The following is a 12,943-nucleotide window of genomic DNA, read 5'->3' on the forward strand; positions in this document are numbered from 1 at the left end:
GACAGTGAGTGAAATCATAATGCGAGTGCTGTCACAGAATTCTTGCGGCAGTGGCGATGCAAGGTACTCGAATACCCACTATATCAGGTCTTTTATAAGGGGCCGGGCTGTTGGCCCTACTTGCTGATATGGGTCTGTCCTCTTCGCTAAAGTGATATGGGTCGCTTCCTACTTCGAGGATCCACTGCAACAGTAAAGTGGAGGTTGTGCTAGCTTTATGATGGTTCCTAGAGCTGGATGATTCGCTCCGGAACTGATTCAAAAACTTTTTCTTAGCGAATTTACTCATTGATTGCAGGAAACAAGTTTTTACACTTCCAGGATAGCATGCAAAAGCCTGATGAGCGAAAAAAGAGGCGAAGGAGGCTGGAAACGTACCAGAAAATTCCATTTTAGGAAGAAAAGAATACATATCCCCTCATGTTAAAAAAGTGAGTTAATTTTTTTTCATTTCCCAACTTTTTGTTCTAGAATTTTATTGTTAATTCTGTGCAGAAAGAAGAATTTAAGGAATTTCCCAACTACAGTTGAAAAACAGGCAGTTACCACTTGAATAAATCGATTTTACCGATCCCACGGCTCGTTCGATTCTTTCCGTTCTTCGCTGCGTCCTTACTAACTTAAATTGATTCATCCATTGTTCCGGATCTTTTTCATCACGGTTATCGTTAATGAGAGCTGAGTCATAAAAAATGAACTGATCCATTTCAGTGAAAGAACGTTTCTGAACCGATCTCATTAAAAACGATTTTGTCCATCTCTAGGGGTCACTTTGAAGCATCAGCTAAATGGCACCAACTTGCTGATAGTGTACAATGTCTTATAGTAACTTGACAGAAGATAGTAGATATGGCAGACAAGGATATACATGGATTATTTATACTTATGGTATTAAGGTATTAGTTATGACCTTAGGTACTAATTAAGGTATGTATTAATGCATGCATATTTATGGTATGGTACGGATTATGCGTACTTAAGGTATTTTGGGATTACACGTACTTATGCCAATAAGTCTTTGCAGAACTTCGGTTTAATCAGACGCCGATAAAGCCATATGCTGTGCTTATCCAAAGTTACGTTCCTCATTTCACGTACTACATACAGGGTCGTAGGGCGATGCCCAGGAACCTACATCCGTGACATCGTCACCAAATCAGACTCGTATTAAATTCTAGCGAACCGATAGATTACATGGAAGTTGTTATTTTTCCCTTGTGTACGCGAATACGAGACAGTTTCTTTTAAAAAGTCCTCCAAGAATGCGTTCCTTCCCTCAGACAGATAAATTCTTGTGTACTTTCATTTAATCGATGAACCTAACCAATGTCAATCGACCCCTCCCCCCCCCAAAAAAAAGTTTTATATGTCTCTAAAATCTCATGACCTAGGATATGTCAGATCATCGATTCCATTAAGATTAACATTATATGGTCCGCTAAATAAGACACCGCAATTAAAGCAAGTATTCGATAATGAAATGTCTATATGAAAAACAACCCCTAAAATAAAATGAATCTTTCTTACTTTCAAATACTTACAGCAAAATCTAAAACTTATTTTAATATTTTATTTTAATTCTAATAAGATCTGCATTTCTACACTGCCACTAGCTTGAATCTCGCCCGTTCTTACTATTGTTGCTGCTATAGATCGTCCAACAAATAATTAGAGGAGGTGAATATGCAGCTGACTCGATGAAATCGTCCATCGAACTTCAGTTCCTGTCTGTTTCGTTGTAATCGGTCGATTCTTGTATTAAACTGGCATAACGTTCAACAGTTTTGGCAGTTTGAAAGGAAAGGTTCGGCATGACCTTCGCACGTAGTTTGCGAGGGTTTATCTTTATTAGTTCAATGAAAACAATCACTGCGTGGACGAATCCATTTTAAATTTTAGGGGAGCTCACTGTCTGAACGTCTTGAGATAAGGGAAAATTATGCGAATATTTTTAAATTTTCAGAACCTAGCATTTAAACGTGCGTCCGTGACACTTAACTAACAATACGAATAGTTAGCCGATAGGGCATTTAGCAGACACGGATATTTTACCGACAGGATGCTTAGCCGACACGGACATTTAGCCGACAAGACATTTAATCGACACGGACATTTAGCCGACAAGACACTTAGCCGACAAGGACATTTAACTTACAGGACATTTAAATGACACGGAAATTTAGCCGACACAGGGCAGTTATTGTCCTGGAGGCTAACTGCTGTCGCCTAAATGTGTCGTCGGCTAATAGTCTGCGACAGCTAAAACACTACAGGGGAAAATACGCGTGGAAATTAGATATTATTCCCATTTTTATTATTAAATAAATAATTATTATTTTTATGATTACTTTCAATATTTTCCCCAAATTATGTTGGAAAAAAATAATAAACGATTCATACTGGCGTCATGAATGAAAAAACAGATGTTTAGAATTACGAACTTTCTACAACTGCTTTATAAGAGCTGCCTTGAAAAGTTTTCTAAAGGAACCTAGATACATTACACCTCTAGAACTAATATATTTACGCATGCTAATAGTTCATAATAATGCTTTACATATGCTTATTTCGTAATTACGTTACATGTATAATGTATTTTATGCTAATTAAGCAATTATTAGTCCAAAGAGATTTCAGTCCCGAAGGACTATTGCTTTCGTTTTGGCATTTTGCGTCGGACTCATAAACGTCGGTTCACTTTTCAAACTGTTGCCACAAAATGTTAGAGTCCTGCATTATATTTGAAGAAATTAAATAATGAAAAATCTGCATAAATGATTGTCTATTTCTCGCATTGTGATAAAACAATGGTACATAGAGCCATCGAATTTTGAATGACGAAATCCTACTGCGAATATGGGCATCTGAAATCCCAAATTTGGAATTTGTTTTATTATAGATTTTATATTTTGTAAAACTTTAACGAATTTTTGATTTACAAACTCAATGCTTTAAAAGCGGAAATGGCAACGTTATATAGAAAAAAAATACTTTTATCTCCAGCTCGCGAGACTGTGTATATCGGAAATTCTAAAGATATGCTTAATTTAACATTATTTTGCGATATTGCTCTTGAACTGAATTTTATGGTTTAAGTGCAAAGAACATGATATTTAATAAATAAAGGTAACACTCAAAACGTTAAAAAAAACGCCCCTTTGGACGTAATTTAAAATCTGAAAAATTTCAGTTTTTTTTTTTTTTTTTTTTTTTTTTTTTTATGATTTAAACTTTTATTATAACTTCTCCTTTCCGTATTTCTCACCAGAATGCATATTAGTTGTTTAACTCGAGGGTTCTAAATGTTGTAGAGTTAACATCTTTTGGCAACTTCGCTTACAGTTATGTATTATCGCCAGTTCTGCCAGTGATACTTGAATTTAGATTTCAACTCATATCATTTTAAATAACCCATAGAGGACTTTTGTTTCGAAGCACAAGAGGTTTCTACTCTTAATTTAAAGAGTTAATAAAAAGGTTATTTTAATCTTCCCAGCATTCTGTCATTCAAAATGGAGGGATAACTAGCTTGGTAGTATACTAGGGACTGAAAGACATTGATTTAAACTCCTCCAAATCTTGTACCCTATACATGTTACAAAACAGTTAAAATGCCTTGCAGCCAACTCGTTATCGGAACCCTATTGAAAGAAGTTTAAACAGAAATTTTTCGTTTCAGTTTTTGAAGCTGATATATGCTGGTACAGATTCAAAAACTTGGAAATAAAACCAGTACGAATATAATATATGACAGACAGTAATTAAGAATTTTTTAAATAAATCATAACTTCTGACGAAAGCAGAAGTTTTGCATGTAATTTAGATGCATATTGTAAAAACAAAATTTACACGAAGACGGTAAAATTTATTTTGGTAAATTAAAAAAAAAGTCGTATTCAAAGCTTCCAATAAAAACCACGTTGATGAATCATTATTGTTATTAGTCGTAGTAGTAGTACTAGCCCGAAAAGAAAGTTAGTCACGAATGGGCTATTAGTCTCGAAATCCGATTTTGCATCGCACACTATAAACGACGAATCATTTTTCAGATTGTTGCCACCAAATACTATCACCCTGTATTATTTTTCAAGAAATTAAATAACGAAGAATCTGCATGTATGTTCTTCTTTAATAAAGAACCTTACATAATCGCTGAAGCTATACACACTGTGGCGAAGTATTTTGATTTTTTAAAAGCTTCATCGAAGTGCTGAATCTGCATGTATGTACGCATGTTCCTTACACCGTGAAGAAACCACTGTACCTACGGCCATCAAATTTTGAATAACGTAGTCCACTACCCGAACATGAACACCTGGAACATAGTCACCTGAAATTTTAAATTTCACATTTCGTAAAACTTTACTAAAATTTCCATTATTAAACTCTAACATTTGAAAGCAAGGAGTGGCAACACTCTGCGGAATAAATCATTTTTATCTCTAGCGTGCAAGACTGTATGTCGGAAATTCTAAAGATATGCTGTTTTTAGGTATTTTGTAATTATGCTGTTAAATCGAATTTTATGTGCAGTAAGTGCGAAGAACATGATATTAAATAAATAAATTTAACGCACAAAACGTTCCTTATAAAAAGATTCAAAAAAGTTTTGAAATAAATCTTACCAAGAAAACTGAAGATTGATACGATAAACTGAGAAAAGACTGGAAAATATAGAAAAATGCATGTCAACACTTAACACTGCTTTAGAAATTCTAAACATAATGCTGTTATGCTACTTTTAAAATTTTTGTAATTTTCCTGTTAAATTGTATAAGTGCGAAGAAAATGATGCGTAATAATAAAGCTAAAAAGACAAAAAGAACTGGTTTAGCAGGAGTGAGTGTAACAACCAGACTGGTAGACTGCAAGCTCAGAGAAAGCGCTAAAAAACTTAACAAACCCCTTTGGGCGATCGTTAAAATCTGAACCCTTTCAAACTTTTCTTTTACTTATTATTATTATTATTGATGACTCAATTTTGCTTGAATATAGTAGATAACGTGTCTTGTGCAGAAGTAACAAAGGAATCAAACAGTATTGCAACTGTAGGATTCAATGAAATAATTCACAATAACGAAGAGAAATCTGTAAATATCTTTAGCTACGGCAAAGCACAAAGAGAAACGATTATCTTTTCAAAATTACATAGTCTGTCAGCTTTTCACAGGAAGCTCATAATCACATCGAGATCTCTCAATGAAATGCTTTCATCATTTCCTGATGGCAACAGTTCCGCATATCACAACCGAAGCGGAAGTGGCAATCAAATAGAATACGTTAGTGATGCGACATTTCCGGAAAAAATATTTCCATTTTTACTATGCTACTTATATCCACTGCGACAAGTAATAAAAACTTTCATTTTACGTAATAGAAGTGAGGTGGAATTTCAATTTTTCTTTCTTCCTAATTAAATAAAAAAACACGATTTGTTAATATCATAAAATATTGACCAAAACTCTTTTGTTTCAACTTGATATCTAATTTACATTTACAGAACTTCTAATCAAATATTTGCCGAAATTTCTGAATGGACATTTGCCAAATACCTAAAAGATGTGAGTGTTAGCTCTGAATGTCGAAAATATATCTGAAATATCTGAAAATCGCACATTTTCAGATATTTTGATATAGCATAATAGTTTTCATGTTGTTGTTCTCAGACTAGATATCTACAATTGAAGAACAGAATACAGGGGGTCTCGAATTAAAAAAACCTTATTTCAAACCTGCCTGTACATCCGAAACCAGTCATCAGAAAGTCGTTAAGTTTTGTGACGGATTTAATGAACGGATGGGAATGTCTTTCAGCAAGATTAAAAAATTAGTTACAAACAGCATTACCAGAGGGCGTTGTACTTTGGAAACCTGTAGCAAGTATGTAAATTTTTGTCGGCTTCAGCTGCTGTTATAAAACCCAGAAACATTCGCAAAGATTTTGTTTAAAATGTGCTTACAACTCACGATGACGATAAGTTTACGAGATGGCAACTAAAACAGTAATTCCTCAATAGCTGCTCTACAGAAATTTCGGACTTCGAAAGAGATTCGAGGTCCAATGAATGTTAAAAATCTTCGAAAAAGGATAAAGAAATTTGATGGAACAGGATCGTTTTCTGTTTGTGAAGCAAAAGACACCCGTTTCTGCAGAAGCAGCACAGAGGGTTACGCTTCATGTGATAGAGAACACAGTTTCACACTTTGAGACTAGCACAAGTGTCCGACGTATAGCAGAGATGTTGGGTAGGCCACGTTCAACTGTTCCTAAGATCTTACGTAATATCCTTACAAACTTTCACTGGTGCAACCTTTGCTTCCACATCATTTTGAGACTCGATTTCGGTTCTTACTTCAATTTCTTATTTTCTTTGAGGTCGATTCAGAATGGCCTTGGGATATTCTCTGCGCTTCATGTGATAGAGAACACAGTTTCACACTTTGAGACTAGCACAAGTGTCCGACGTGTAGCAGAGATGTTGGGTAGGCCACGTTCAACTGTTCCTAAGATCTTACGTAATATCCTTACAAACTTTCACTGGTGCAACCTTTGCTTCCACATCATTTTGAGACTCGACTTCGGTTCTTACTTCAATTTCTTATTTTCTTTGAGGTCGATTCAGAATGGCCTTGGGATATTCTCTGCGCTTCATGTGATAGAGAACACAGTTTCACACTTTGAGACTAGCACAAGTGTCCGACGTGTAGCAGAGATGTTGGGTAGGCCACGTTCAACTGTTCCTAAGATCTTACGTAATATCCTTACAAACTTTCACTGGTGCAACCTTTGCTTCCACATCATTTTGAGACTCGACTTCGGTTCTTACTTCAATTTCTTATTTTCTTTGAGGTCGATTCAGAATGGCCTTGGGATATTCTCTGCGCTTCATGTGATAGAGAACACAGTTTCACACTTTGAGACTAGCACAAGTGTCCGACGTGTAGCAGAGATGTTGGGTAGGCCACGTTCAACTGTTCCTAAGATCTTACGTAATATCCTTACAAACTTTCACTGGTGCAACCTTTGCTTCCACATCATTTTGAGACTCGACTTCGGTTCTTACTTCAATTTCTTATTTTCTTTGAGGTCGATTCAGAATGGCCTTGGGATATTCTCTGCGCTTCATGTGATAGAGAACACAGTTTCACACTTTGAGACTAGCACAAGTGTCCGACGTGTAGCAGAGATGTTGGGTAGGCCACGTTCAACTGTTCCTAAGATCTTACGTAATATCCTTACAAACTTTCACTGGTGCAACCTTTGCTTCCACATCATTTTGAGACTCGACTTCGGTTCTTACTTCAATTTCTTATTTTCTTTGAGGTCGATTCAGAATGGCCTTGGGATATTTTCTGCGCTTCATGTGATAGAGAACACAGTTTCACACTTTGAGACTAGCACAAGTGTCCGACGTGTAGCAGAGATGTTGGGTAGGCCACGTTCAACTGTTCCTAAGATCTTACGTAATATCCTTACAGACTTTCACTGGTGCAACCTTTGCTTCCACATCATTTTGAGACTCGACTTCGGTTCTTACTTCAATTTCTTATTTTCTTTGAGGTCGATTCAGAATGGCCTTGGAATATTCTCTGGCCAGACGACGCGCATTTTCATTTGGATGGTACAGTGAATACTCACAATTGCCGAATTTGGAAACCAGAAAATCCGCGACCTATCTTAGAGATTCCGTTGCATTCACCAAAAGTAACGGTATGATGTGGGTTTTCTGCATCATTCAATTTCGGCCCGTATTTCTTCGAGGAGTTAAGCTCTACAGGTTCAGTGACATGCGCGATCACCAGACATCGATATGCAATGCTGTTAGAGAACCAAATTGTTCTGGCTCTGAAAGCACGTCAGAGCCTTGCACACACAATTTTTATGAAAGATATAGCTCTTCCACATGATAGAGCTTTATGCAAAATGTTGCCCAGTGTGTTACGAATACTCTTAAACGTCATTTTACAGAAGAATGTGTCATCAGCAGGCATTTTCGCACTGTGTGGCTTCTCCTATTTCTAGGCCTCAGTCTGTGCGATTTTTGGTTTTGGGAGCATATGAAATATCTGGTAAGTCGTGACAATCCAAGAACTTTACCTGATCTGAAAAAGCCAGCATTTCACAGCACGTGCTCAGCATTTCCCAACACACAATTCTGTCAACGGTGGAACGTGCCATCTTGCGATTTCAGATGACAGCCGAAAAGGATGGACAACATGTGAAACAAGTTTTGTTGTAATAAAATTTACAAAATTGTAAAACTACTGTAAAGATGTGGCTAAATATGTAATTTATTAATATAATGTTCTTTGGTGGCGATACTTGTTACTGATTTCATTAAGGACGCCACAAACTTTCACATTTTTTTTACTTTTTCGCCTGTAGGCAATTCTGGACACCCTGTATAGATCAGTATTTTTGAGATTCAAGAATTTCTTCCTATTCAAGTTAACATATAGTTAAAATTAAAGCGTTAAGTGCTTTAAAAGTATTCATTTACAAAAAGGAATACGTTTATTTTGCAGTAAGGGAAAAATCCTCATGATAATAATTATCTGCTGCGTTGCCCTAAATGTATGAAATAATCCCCATTACTATACTTGTTATACCGTATAAATCAACATTTCAACTGTCAATCTAACATTTAAAAAACAGGTCATGATGAATTACCAAGGCTTAGTATTTAAACAATTTAATAATCATTCTTGCAGAATTCCTCCAAGACATAACGTTCATATTAAATAAGGTTCTCATACTTGCATAAAAATTTTCCCTCTTACAAACACCTTCAAAAATTCTTTTACATTTTAGTTTATGAATATAAACTATTCTTATACTGTTTTTATTCAATTTCTAGTATTTATCATTATTTTCTATCCTTTTTTGTTGTTTAATTTCTAAAACATGTTGAAATATAAACTAAATCTAAATAAATGCATAAATACATTTTAGTTTATAAATATAAAAAAATTAATAAAATTTTCTACACTTTTTATTATTCAATTTATAAAACGCGTTAAAAAGTAAACTAAATCCAAATAAATGTATATGCAGAGTACTCCCTCTTAACCGGCTTCCGTTTAATCGGATTTTCGCTTTAACCGGCCGCAATTCATTCAAGTACGAAAATAAAAAAATAAGCAAAACAATTACAAAAAAATTGATAATTCCGTAATTATATATTTTAAGTACGAAATAAAAAATAAATAAAATTTTTAAAAAGAAAATGAAATACCTGGTGAATTAATGGTATCGGACACTCCTCTTACTCCAAAAATAAAAGGATGCCGGAATATGGGTGGGGAAGATGTCGACAAGAATGCAGTTCAATACAAACAACACGTGTTGACCCTCACGCACATATCGCAATTCGAAGAATGGTGATTGGTCAGATGGTCACAATATAGTTGCAGGGGGGGGGAATAAAGAAAAAATGACCAAATCTCCCAAACACTGTTTCCGATTGTATTCGAACGTATTGGAAGTTGAAAATTTGTTTGATTTGGAAAATTGTTTAAAATGGCAAGTTGCTGTAAAGGAAAACACGTTGTTGTCTCGATGGAAGGTCGATAAAATGAGGAAAAGGATAGATAGAAATGAAAAACTTAAATCTACTGCTTAATCTTTTCGTGTGGTCGAGACTTATGTAAGTGATCGGAAGAAAAATAGGAATGCGACAAGTAATTTTGGAGTAAACTTGATGATACAGGTGCACTCGATTTTCGATCCTCTGTAAAGAAACCGGGATTCGAGAAAAATTAGACAATGTTTTGCTCCTATGATTTAATTAAGAGCGTAGTAAGGGAAAGCCAATCAGTGGACCAATATGAAAAGAAAACGCTGTTTTGCTTCATCAGAAAATGCACGGAGACGATGATTTTTAAGGCAAGCAGAAGGGTGGTTTAACAGATGGAAGCAAAGAAACCGAATTCATATGCTCACGATTTCGGGAGAAAAATTATTAGCCGATTGTGAAGCTGCAACAAAATTCAAACAAACATGGGAATCTCTTATTAACGAAAAACATTTATCCGACGTACAAGTTTACAATGTAAATGAAACTGGTCTGTAAAAAAAATTAACATCTATAAAAAAAGCCGCTGCACCAGGCTATAAAAAATATAAAGAGAGAAAGACTGCATGCATGCCGCAACGCTGCTGAAACTCATAAACTCCCTTTGATGGTTGTTGGCAAATCAGCAAAAGCCAAGAGCGTTTAAAAATATTAACCTCAAGTCCCTGCCAGGTCCACTATTGAGCTATAAGGACTGCTTAGATAAATGAACAGCTATTCAAATATTCGTTTCATTGTAAGTTTTCTCCAGCTGCAATAAAACACATCAAGTCAAAAAAAAAACTTAACACTGCTTTTATTGGGCAATGCTTCCTTCTTATTCTAGTTAAGATGAATTAAAAGTGGGTGATATTGAGGAAGTCTTCTGGCCATCTCACGTAACATATGTATCAACATCTGCCCATGAAGCGTAACATCTGCCCATGAACCGCGATATGACAGAAAATGTAAAGAGACGGTATCGAAGAAAGCTTTTGACAGCTCTCTCTCTAAGGAAGCTAACTATGATTTAAGCATCATCGATTTGTTGAAAGCAATTACTATAAAGGAAGCTATTTATATGATAATTGAATCATGGTAAGAGGTTGCCGAATTTACAGTGACAAAATCCTGGCGGAAACTTTGGCCACCGTATCAAAGAACCGCAAAACTTTGTGTCGTCATTCAAATGTTTCATTGGATGCCAAGATGTTGATGTTGAAAACGTCCAGCGGTGGTTGATCATTGACAGGGATCTTCAGCAAGAAACTTTGTCAAATCACGACATCATCGCAGCTATGCAAATGTGGTTTACAAGGACGGTGACTCCAACATCGATGACATTGCAATCTCCGTCATATCACATACAGATGAAGCAAAAGCATTGGAAATGGCTTATGCTATGTGGAACAACAAGCATCGGCTTCGACCACTGATGTGACGCTTTAAAAAAAATGGCGAAACTATGCAAATGGTGTGTATAACTTTCGTAATCAATTGACACATTTGATAAATACTTATTTTAACTATACAAAAGTGCATTTCCATCAATTAAATACATTTTTCACTCTCTGCTTTATCCGGAATTTCGGTTAACCTCAATCCCATTTAGGCTGATTACAAGGGATTCTACTCAATATATTTTTTGAGTTTTTGAAAGGGGAGGATGATCTAGCAATGGTGAAAAGGTGCATGGGGCAAAAAAGGCTGAGAACCATGATTTAGATGAAAATCTTCTGATATTTTGAACGAAAATCTCAGCACTTTATGCATTGAATATCATACTTAAAACATTTAATGAAGTCAAAAACTTAATGTGATTCAAGAACGAAAAGATCGACTCCCTGAAAGTAGGAAGTTTCTGCCAATAAAAACATACCAGCAGCAAGCCTCATTGCTTGTGTTAACTTATTTGTAAACAAAATAGGAGAAAACACAGTTGTGGATGGAGGAAGACAAAGACGATTAAGTTCATAGACAAATATCGTGATTTTTATCATGCCAAAATTTTTTGTTATAGCGGCTCAAAGGAAACCATTGAAAAAGGAAAATGAAGATAGATGCAAGTGCGATCACAGGACAAGAGACCACGTGACACAAAGGACAAGAGACCACGTGGGTGAACAAACTAAGCTCGAATTTAATTATCTCAGATTTTCAGACAATATGCCTGCCATATCTGGAAGAATTTCAACATAGCTCTCAAAATAAAAGGAATGTCTCCAGAAAGAAAAACTGAAAATTCAAGCAGAACCTTATAAACATTTACCTTATAAACAGTGCTTTGTATGTCGTTCATAAAAAAATTCCTGAACAGTTCTTTTTTTCACGGTACCCTTCTGTTAATTATAATTTTACCCGGCCGTTTCATAGTAACTAACCATTTCATGCATTAATTATAGCATATACAATGACTTCAGTGTAACAATCAAGGCTTTTAATTGTTTGGTATTAGTTAAAAGCACGCATAAGAATATTTTAATTACTCTGTAAGGATTTATTTAGTTTTACGAGCCAATTATTTTATGTTCATTATCTTTATTGTCTTTCCCGCTTTCCTGCTAGAATGCTAATTTCTAATTCGCACGTATTTAAATGAGGTAGAAAAGTGATAGTATTTAAAAGAAGGTTTCAAATTGTAGAACCAGAGCGTGTTCTCCCTGCTGAAGGCCACGTTACTAGTTGAATCTCTTGACAGCAGATTATTGCATTATATTACGTTGGTTATTCTGGTCATTAGGCTTGCCACGCCGATATTAGGTATGAGCCATCTTGCCAGCAATTTGTCTGTGTAGCCTTTGGGCTAACTTACGATTTATTAAGTTAAATTCTTTATTTTTTAGTTAACCATAAATGCAGGCTGGTTCTGTAAGTACAAGCTGTGCCTTCTCTTGATTTATCTGAGTTATTAAAACGGTGTTTTACACCTTTTCTCAAGCCTCTGTTGTAAATTTCAAGACATGGTGATGATTCTCTAAAGTCTTCCAGCCTTCTCATTTAGTTCATGTTACCAAAGAAGATGAGACTATAACGCAAAGAGAAATTTAAGCGAATTGGAAGTGATAATTTGTATATATGTCATTTCTGTTGTTCGTTGTTAGTACTGCCCAGACTGCACAATGGCTACTGACGCTGACTGCCGCATGAAAGGACCCGCGCTCGAACCCGGAAAAGGCATGGACGTTTGTAAGTGAATAATGTCTTTTCGACAAATAAAATCTCACGGTGAGACAAACTCTTCTCGAGAGGTGAAACCTTTCGGACCGCCCCTGGGGTCCTCTGTATCAGAATTCAGAGTTTGAGGCCAAAGCTTAACAGTTACCAGCAGTACCTCAATGACTTATGGCAGTGGTTTCAATTTGCCGGCCTGCGAGCTGCGCGTAGCACCC

The 12,943-nt window shown here is 35.8% G+C and overlaps 1 long non-coding RNA gene across 1 annotated transcript in view; it reads right to left on the bottom strand.

Moving 5' to 3' along the window:
- LOC118193733 (uncharacterized) overlaps positions 1 to 12,943 on the bottom strand; it is an 89,419-nt gene that overhangs the window by 29,330 nt on the left and 47,146 nt on the right. The window lies entirely within an intron of this gene.

The sequence above is a fragment of the Stegodyphus dumicola genome, chromosome 3, assembly GCF_044657685.1.
Source record: "Stegodyphus dumicola isolate Sdum_Otavi_A_Nest chromosome 3, ASM4465768v1".
NCBI lineage: Eukaryota > Metazoa > Arthropoda > Arachnida > Araneae > Eresidae > Stegodyphus > Stegodyphus dumicola.